At 44.9% G+C, this 9,663-nt stretch overlaps 1 pseudogene; it reads right to left on the bottom strand.

The window, feature by feature from the left end:
- Positions 1–2,824: 2,824 nt before the first annotated feature.
- Positions 2,825–2,942, bottom strand: LOC126285523 (5S ribosomal RNA; annotated as a pseudogene).
- Positions 2,943–9,663: the final 6,721 nt, after the last annotated feature.

The raw sequence follows: 9,663 nt of genomic DNA, 5'->3' as shown, positions 1-9,663 counted from the left end.
CCACAGAGTCTCACCGAGGGCGCAGAGCGCTGTCAGCGAAGAAAAGTTCGGAGTAGGTATTAAAATTCATGGAGAAGAAGTAAAAACTTTGAGGTTAACCGATGACATTGTAATTCTGTCAGAGACAGCAAACGACCTGGAAGAGCAGTTGAACGGAATGGACAGTGTCTTGAAAGGAGGATATAAGATGAACATTAACAAAAGCAAAACGAGGATCTGGGATGTAGTCAAATTAAATCGGGTGATGCTGAGGGAATTAGATTAGGAAATGAGACACTTAAAGTAGTAAAGGGGTTTTGCTATTTAGGAAGTTAAATAACTGATGATGGTCGACGTAGAGAGGATATAAAATGTAGACTGGCAATGGGAAGAAAAGTTTCTGAAGAAGAGAAATTTGTTAACATCGAATATAGATTTAAGTGTCAGGAAGTCGTTTCTGAAAGTATTTGTATGGAGTGTAGCCATGTATGGAAGTGAAACATGGACGATAAATAGTTTAGACAAGAAGAGAATAGAAGCTTTCGAATTGTGGTGCTACAGAAGAATGCTGAAGATGAGGTGGGTAGATCACGTAACTAATGAGGAGGTATTGTATAGGATTGGGGAGAAGAGAAGTTTGTGGCACAACTTCACCAGAAGAAGGGATGGTTGGTAGGACATGTCCTGAGGCATCAAGGAATCACAAATTTAGATTGGAGGGCAGCGTGGAGGGTAAAAATCGTAGAGGGAGACCAAGAGATGAATACACTAAGCAGATTCAGAAGGATGTAGGTTGCAGTAGGTACTGGGAGATGAAGCAGCTTGCACAGGACAGAGTAGCATGGAGAGCTGCATCAAACCAGTCTCAGAACTGAAGGCTACAACAACAACAACAACAACAACTAGAATGCGTCGGTACAGAGTATTCCAGCAAGTGGATAAAGCGACATCTGTGCGTCGAAACATGCACTACATGAACGCTGACGGCTGCGGCGTGCACGCTGTGACCCGGAAGTTGCACATGTGCAGGAGCACCGCACGCGTGCAGAATTTCTGGCCGGCCCTGGTCTAAGTGCTTTTATAGGTCTCAAGTTGTTGACGTGCTGGTTCAAATGGTTCAAATGGCTCTGAGCACTATGGGACTTATCATCTGAGGTCATCAGTCCTCTACAAGTTAGAACTACGTACCTAATGACATCACACACATCCATGCGCGAAGCAGGATTCGAACCTGCGATCGTAGCGGTCGCGCGGTTCCAGACTGAAGCGCCTAGAACCGCTCGGCCACACTTGTTGACGTGCAGTCGGATCGTTGTTTTCAGCAGAAGAATAGTGTTACTCAGGACAGTGTTTTAAGTGCTACCCTTTTTGCCATAGCCATAAACAATACCACGTCTACTGCAAGGAGTCCTGTATAGCGTTCCTTACTTGTGGACAGTAATCTGTCAGTTACAGTTTACAATGTGGAGTAAATGAGTGGGCTGCAAAAGATGGGTTTTCAGTTTTCTGCAGATAAGTGTGTATGTGTGTGTTCATTTTGATCGTTGTCGTTGTATTTGCATACGAGGGGCACCATTCTACATTTTAAAGACCCATTGAGGCTTCTGAGCCTCATTCTTGAGTCTGTCGTGCTTACCACTCGTGAGAGATCGGAAATCCAGAACCCAGAAGGCATCGAATATCATAAAGTACCTCAGGCACAGGTCTTGGGGAGCAGACAGAGCGCATCTGCTCCAGTTTTAAAGAGCTTTCGTGCGTTCACAGCTAGACTGCGCATGCTCATTGCACGGATCGGCGAAGCCTTTTTACATGAATATTGTTGGCGCTGTCCCTCATGAGAGGATTAGCCTGGCCTCTGGTGGTTGTAGGACCAGCCCCTTGCCCAATCTCTGTTCTCAGAGCGGGGAAACCGCCACTCACCACCCGGCAGCGGCTCCTCAAGGTGCATTCCCGCAGCTTAGACATCACCTGCAAACCATGCTGTTGTAGTCCACCTCTGGAACGCCTTTTCTCAAATCGTCCACGAGCAACAATGCTGTTTGGGGTCCGAGTGTGCGTGTGCTGGAATCACTTGGTGTGGAGGATGTACAATCCCAAATCCAGCGTTTTAACCACCTGCCACCATGGTTACTGCAAAGGCCCAGAGTAATTTTAGATTTGATGCAGTAAAGGAGAGATTGCACTCGTGCATATGTTTTTAATACATTATTTTATTATATTCAACTGAACACCACAATTCTACAGCTGTATTTACGAATGGGTCGAAACAGGAGGACTAAATTGATTGCGCTGTTGTTTCCTCTGTTCGTGTCCTCGAGGTCTGACTGCCTCAAGACGTTGCTGTCTTCGAAGCGGAATCAGATGCAATTTTACGGGCACTACAAAGGCTGGGGAAGGAGGTGTCTTTCTGTGGAGTACCAGGGCACATGCAAATTGCCGGGGAATAAGAATAGATGTATCAGCCAAGGAGAATACCTTCATCCTCAGTTGGTTCAGTGTGCTATCCGGCTGCATGTTATCGTATCGCTTTTGAGGCACAGAGCCATGCATCGATGAGAAGGCGAGTGGCTGGGAGAGACAGATAATAAGCTGCAGCTATTAAAGCCCACATCGCGGCCGTGGCGTACCTCCTTTCAGCCACGAAGACAGAATGGGCACTCCATCGTGAGGCCACAAGTGGCTCATCGGGGCCATCCGACCGCCGTGTCATCCTCAGTTGAGGATGCGGATAGGAGGGGCGTATGGTCAGCGCAACGCTCTCCCGGTCGTTACGATGGATTTCTTTGACCGCAGCCGCTACTATTCGGTCGAGTTTGCATCAAGAGGCTGATTGCACCCTGAAAAATGGCAACAGCTCATGGCGGCCCGGATGGTCACCCATCCAAGTGCCGGCCACGCCCAACAGCGCTTAACTTCGGTGATCTGACGGGAACCGGTGTATCCATTGCGGCAAGGGCGTTGCCTACGACAGAATGAGATCCAAAAAAAAAAAATGGTTCAAATGGCTCTGAGCACTGTGGGACTTAACATCAGAGGTCATCAGTCCCCTAGAACTTAGAGCTACTTAAACCTAACTAACCTAAGGACATCACACACATCCATGGCCGAGGCAGGATTCGTAGCGGTCGCGCGGTTCCAGACTGAAGCGCCTAGAACCGCTCGACCACACCGGCCGGCCGAATGACGTCCTCCATACTCGCCTTCGCCTAGGCCACAGTTCTCTGACGGATGGCTTCTTGCTCCAGCGTGACGTCCCTCCAATGTGTGGTGCTTGTGGCGTACTGATCACTGTGCACCACATTTTATTAGAGTGTCTCATTTCCCGACCCGAGGGCAGCGGCAGATTCGCTTATAGATCTAAGGCTTCCACTCAGTCACTTGTTGACAAGTGTAGAGAAAATTGAAAGATCTGAAAGTAAATAAATCACCAGGTCCGGCTGGAATCCCAGTTAAGTTCTACAAAAAGTACTCTACGGTATTGACCCCTTATCTAGCATGCATTTATCGTGAATCTCTCATCCAGAGCAAAGTCACAAGCGACTGAAAACGAAGTCCAGGTGCCTCCAATATATAAGAAGAGTAAAAGAACGAGCCGCAAAATTACAGACCTTCGTTTCTAACTTAGGTATCCTGCAGAACCCTTGAACACGTTCTCAGTTCGAATATAATAAACTTTCTTGAGACTGAGAAGCTTATATCCATGTTTTCGAAAGCATCTCTCGTGCGAAACTCAGCTTGCTCTTTTCTCACATTATATTTTGTATACTTCGAACAACAGATGAATGGCAACAGGTAGATTTGATATCTCTAGATTTCTGGAAAACATTTGATGCGGTGTCCCATTGCAGGCTGTTAACGAGGCTACGAGCATATGGAATAAGTTCAAAGGTATGTTAGTGACAAGAAGTCTTCTTAAGTAATAGAATCCAGTACATTTTTCTCGACGGCGAATGTTCATCAGAGACAAGGGCATCGTCAGGAATGTCCCGCGTAAGTGTGATAGGACAGCCGTTGCTCTCTATCTACATAAATGATTTGGCGGACAGGGTGGGCAGCAATCTGCAGTTGTTTGATAATGATGCTGTCGTGTACAGTAAGTTGTCGAAGTTGAGTGACTGTAGGAAGATGACTTAGACAAAATTTCCAGTTGGTGTAATGAATGGCACCCAGCTCTAAATGTGGAAAAATGTAAGTTAATACAGATGAGTAGGAAGGACAAACCTGTAATGTTCGGATACAGTGTTACTAGTGTCCTGCTGGACACAGTCAATTCGTTTAATTATCTGGGCGTAACGCTGCAAAGCGATATGAGGTGGAACGAGCATGTGAGAACTGCGGTAGGGAAGGCGAATGGTCGACTTGGTTTAGTAAAGTGTGGTTCACCTTCAAAGGAGACCGCATATAGGACGCTGGTGAGACCTATTCTTGAGTACTGCTCGAGTGTTTGGGATCCGTACCAGGTCGGATTGAAGGAAGACATAGAAGCAGTTAAGAAGCTGGGTGCTAGGTTTGTTACTGATAGGTTCGAATAACACTTTCGTGTTACGAGGACGCTTCGGGAACTCAAATGGGAATATGCTGATGGAAGGCGACGTCCTTTCCGAAAAACACAACTGACAAAATTTAGAGCACCGCCGTTTGAAACTGACAACAGGACAATTCTACAGCCACCGACGTACATTCCGCGTAAGGGTCACGAGGATAAGAAACATTGGGATCATACGGAGGCATATAGATAATCGCTTTTCCTTCGCTCTGTATGCGAGTGGAACAGAAAAGGAAATGACTAGCAGTGGGACAGGGTACCCTCCGCCATGCACCGTAAAGTGACTTGCGGAGTATCTGTGTAGATGTAGATGTAAATGTAGATTTTAAGTGACGTTCCAACGGATATATCGAGACTTATAAGGTTTTATGATTTGTCCAATTTGTTTCAAAAATTTTTAGGGAGATGTTCTTAATATGTTAACAGAGTGATTGGTTCACCGGTATTTTTTGTAAGTACACTACTGACATTCAAATTGCTACACCACGAAGATGACGTGCTACAGACGCAAAATTTAACCGACAGGAAGAAGATGCTCTGATATGCAATTCATTACCTTTTCAGGCCATTAACACAAGGTTGGCGCCGGTGGCGACACCTACAACGTGCTGACATGAGGAAAGTTTTCAACCGATTTCTCATACACAAACAGCAGTTGACCGGCGTTGCCTGGTGAAACTTTGTTGTGAAGCCTCGTGTAAGGAGGAGAAATGCGTACTATCACGTTTACGACTTTGATAAAGGTCGGATTGTAGCCTATGGCGATTGCGGATTATCGTATCGCGACATTACTTCTCGCGTTGATCGAGATCCAATGACTCTTGGCAGAATATGGAATCGGTGGGTTCAGGAGGGTAATACGAAACACCGTGCTGGATCCCAACGGCCTCGTATAACTAGCAGTCTAGATGACAGGCATCTTATCCGCATGGCTGTAACGGATGCAGGCACGTCTCGATCCCTGAGTCAACAGATGGGGACGTTTGAAAGACAACAACCATCTGTACGAACAGTTCGACGACGTCTGCAGCAGCATGGACTGTCAGCTCGGAGGCCATGGCTGCGGTTACCCTTGACGCTGCCTCACAGACAGGAGCGCCTGCGATGGTGTACTCAACGACAAATCTGGGTGCACGAATGGCAAAACGTCATTTTTTCGGATGAATCCAGGTTCTGTTTACAGCATCATGATGGTCGCATCCGTGTTTGGCGACATCGCAGTGAACGCACATTGGAAGCGTGTATTCGTGATCGCCATACTGGCGTATCACCCAGCGTGATGGTATGGACTAAAATAGTTCAAATGGCTCTGAGCACTATGCGACTGAACTTCTGAGGTCATCCATGCCCGAGGCAGGATTCGAACCTGCAACTGTAGCGGTCGCTCGGTTCCAGACAGCGCCGTCTAGAATCACTCGACCACTTCGGCCGGTGATGGTATGGGGTGCCATTGGTTACAAATCTCGGTCTCCTCTTGTTCGCATTGACGGCACTTTGAACAGTGGACGCTGCATTTCAGATGTGTTACGCCCCGTGGTTCTACCCATCATTTCAGAAGGATAAAGCACGACCGCATGTTGCAGGTCCTGTATGAGCCTTGCTGGATACAGAAAATGTTCGACTGCTGCCCTGGCCAGCGCATTCTCCAGATCTCTCACCAACTGAAAACGTCTGGTCAATCGTGGCCGAGCAACTGGCTCGTCACAATACGCCAGTCACTACTCTTGATGAGCTGTGGTATCTTGTTGAAGCTGCATGGGCAGCTGTACCTGTACACGCCATCCAAGCTCTGTTTGACTCAATGCCAGAGGTGGTTTTTCTGGGTACTGATTTCTCAGGATCTATGCACCCAAATTCCGTTAAAATGTAATCACATGTCAGTTCTAGTATAAAATACTTGTCCAATGAATACCCGTTTATCATCTGCATTTCTTCTTGGTGTAGCAAGCCGGTGTAGTCAGCCGGTCACACTCTCCTGTGTCGTTGTTTTAGCTCGTCAGTCATTTTCCTTCCGTTTTCATCCCAGGTGTAACACCTTTCACTATTTTACCTTTGCTTTGCGGCATGTGTAATGCAGTGATTGTGTGGATCAACGGGATTGATTGATTGAGTGAGTGTGCCAACGATTTTAGACCTTTTACTCGTATTCGTTACTTCAAATATTTATAAGGGCGAGGATGACCTCGCCTTGAGCGCCCGTATACCCAAAAAACAACAAGAACAACTATCTTCGTCTGGCTATGAACATTTTCCCCTCTGATCACTAACTAAGTTTTTGTTAATGAAATTGATTACTTTCAAGCAAATGAACATTTTTTTTTTAAAAATGACGTCATGTTGATCAATACCATACCACATTCCTCTATTTTCCACTCTTCGTCTAGCTGTGGAAATTTGGACAAAAATGTTCCTTCGAATCTCTAAGTTTTTTAATTACCTTATTGCTTCCAAGCAATTAAACTTTGTTCTTGCAAAACTAGATCCCATGCTGGTCAGTTTGATACCTCAGTAGTCCATTCTCTACAGTTCGTTTTGGGGGTGGGAATTCGGACAAAAACATCCATTGCGCAATAATTTCTACGGAGTCTGATTTTCGCTCTGCTCAAACATTTGACCAAAAGGACATTTTGTCTCTCAATATACCGAAAAAATATCAATGATGTGGAAAAAATAAATTGAATTAAAAAAAACATTGCACCTTGAATTGCGATAAAAATAATTATAAAAGGTGGCAATTTTATTTAGGCACTGTGTTTTAAATAGATATGATGGTATCTGATACTCGAGTACTAATGCAAAGAAACGTAATGATGCTAAAATGCTTTAAATTTTTCTATGATTTAATCTTTAAAATTTAATAATTGTCTTCCTGTTAATATTTAATTAATTAACATACGTCGTTCAGATTTCGTAACGCTGACGGCGTTAAAATTTAAAGTTGTTCAGTCCCTGTTCTGTTTTCTTTCAATTGTTGCGAGCCAGCGATGGTACAATGCTGTTCGCTTTCAAATCTACACATTTATAAAAATCAGGTCCAGGAAACACTTTTGTGATCACCGTTGCGATTTAGACGGTATTCGCGTAACTGTACTGATTAAGAGTTATCGTTTCCGAAAGATGCAGGTTCGATTAAACTGTATGCACTTTTGCGCGTATAATGAAAATATTCCTAACACGTCGCGTAACAAAAAGTAACATGCGAATCACAGCCGTGGTGAAACGAAGAAAATATATGATGACATAAATGTTCTTCGCTGTTATTCAGGACAGGTTTAGATTTAACACCGCAATTTTCAGTCTTTAGAAATCACAAGAGATATTTGTTTTTAATAACTTGTATTTACGTTTTCTTATACAATATGGTGATTGTCCGCAAGGATTTTCTCTCTCTCTCCTTTTTATAGCCTTTATACATTCACATTACATACATCGATTAAGAAACTTTTCTTTCTCTACCGACCAGTACGAGAACAAAATCCACCCAGACAAAATGTCTTACATAGAATCAGTTCTCACTTAACAATCATATATAGTTTCCAGAATGAGATTTTCACTCTGCAGCGGAGTGAGCGCTGGTATAAGACTTCCTGGCAGATTAAAACTGTTTGCCCGACCGAGACTCGAACTCGGGATCTCGGTCGGGCACACAGTTTTAATCTGCCAGGAAGTTTCATATCAGCGCACACTCCGCTGCAGAGTGAAAATCTCATTCTGGAAACGTCCCCCAGGCTTTGGCTAAGCCGTGTCTCCGCAGTATCCTTTCTTTCAGGAGTGCTAGTTCCGCAAGGTTCGCAGGAGAGCTTCTGTAAAGTTTGGAAGGTAGGAGACGAGATACTGGCAGAAGTAAAGCTGTGAGTACCGGGCGTGAGTCGTGCTTCGGTAGCTCAGGACGTACATTTCCGACCAGCATCACAAGCTACTACCCATGAAAAATTATTATGATACATACGCCAACTTCCTCAGAAGAACAGTCATGTGAACTCCATTTTCGATGATGCGATTCAGAACATGAAGAAACGAGAGACAATTTGATCTTTGAAAAAGAAATACGATCAAGTGACGAACATCACTATCTGGTTTAGACTTGGATTTTTTTCTAAAATGCCAAGGAACCTGTAATTAATTTTAGTTTGTTTTATTACTTTTAAATGTCAGTTGAAAATTATGTACTACTGTGGAATGTTATAACTAATAAAACAAGATGGATAGGAAAAAAAAGTAGCGTCACGGCGTGAAAAAAAAAAGATGGTAGAGCACTTGCCCCGAAAGCCAAAGGTCCCGAGTTCGAGTCTCGGTCGGGCACAGAGTTTTAATCTGCCAGGAAGTTTCAATGCTAGTTTATTCCGTGCACTAGAAAGTCTTTGATTCACTGAGCACAAAAATTAAAACAATAAAATTATAATTACATTTTTGATATCGTCAGTTTATAAGGTTTGACATCGTCGTAATATTATTTTTCATCGTTGTAGCACTATAACCTTTCTTTTAGAGTGGTCCTCGTAACTGCTGTAACGTAACAGATAGCGTACTGTATGACCTAACCACCTCGTGCTCCTGCCCGCACTGGAGGATGTCGCTGTCTCTACACGCATTCCGTCCTGTCGCGCTGCCCTTCACCGGGCATACCAGCCGGGACGCGCTGATGAAGCTATAGACAGCGTTGAATGGCAGGCGGGCGCTTTCGACACGCAGCGTGGGGTACACACATACCTCGTGGCGAGGCTTTGTATCCAGCCGGGCACAGCAGAGAAGACGAGCCGGCTGTCTTTCTGTCTGGCCTTGGCGGTGGAGAGAACGGTAATCGACGGCACTAGAGCAGGCGTGTAAGGCGAGGCGAGGAGCAAGGACGCCCCTGCGTTACTGTTACTGTTACAGCGAAAGGCAGCCGCGCTGCGGCACATCTCGCCGCCAGACACAAAGAGGTGCGCGTCTCACAAGGGAACCTCCCCATCGCACCTCCCTCACATTTAGTTATAAGTTGGCACAGTGGATAGGCCTTTAAAAACTGAACACAGGCAATCGAGAAAAAAGGAAGAAGTTGTGTGGAACTATGAAAAAAATAATGTGATAATCACTCCCAAAAAAGTGATGAAAACATAAGAGTTTGTCACATAAACTGCAACAAATGAATGCAACAG

Source organism: Schistocerca gregaria, chromosome 8 (assembly GCF_023897955.1).
Source record: "Schistocerca gregaria isolate iqSchGreg1 chromosome 8, iqSchGreg1.2, whole genome shotgun sequence".
Classification (NCBI taxonomy): Eukaryota; Metazoa; Arthropoda; class Insecta; order Orthoptera; family Acrididae; genus Schistocerca; species Schistocerca gregaria.
This window is presented reverse-complemented; position numbering and strand designations above follow the sequence as displayed.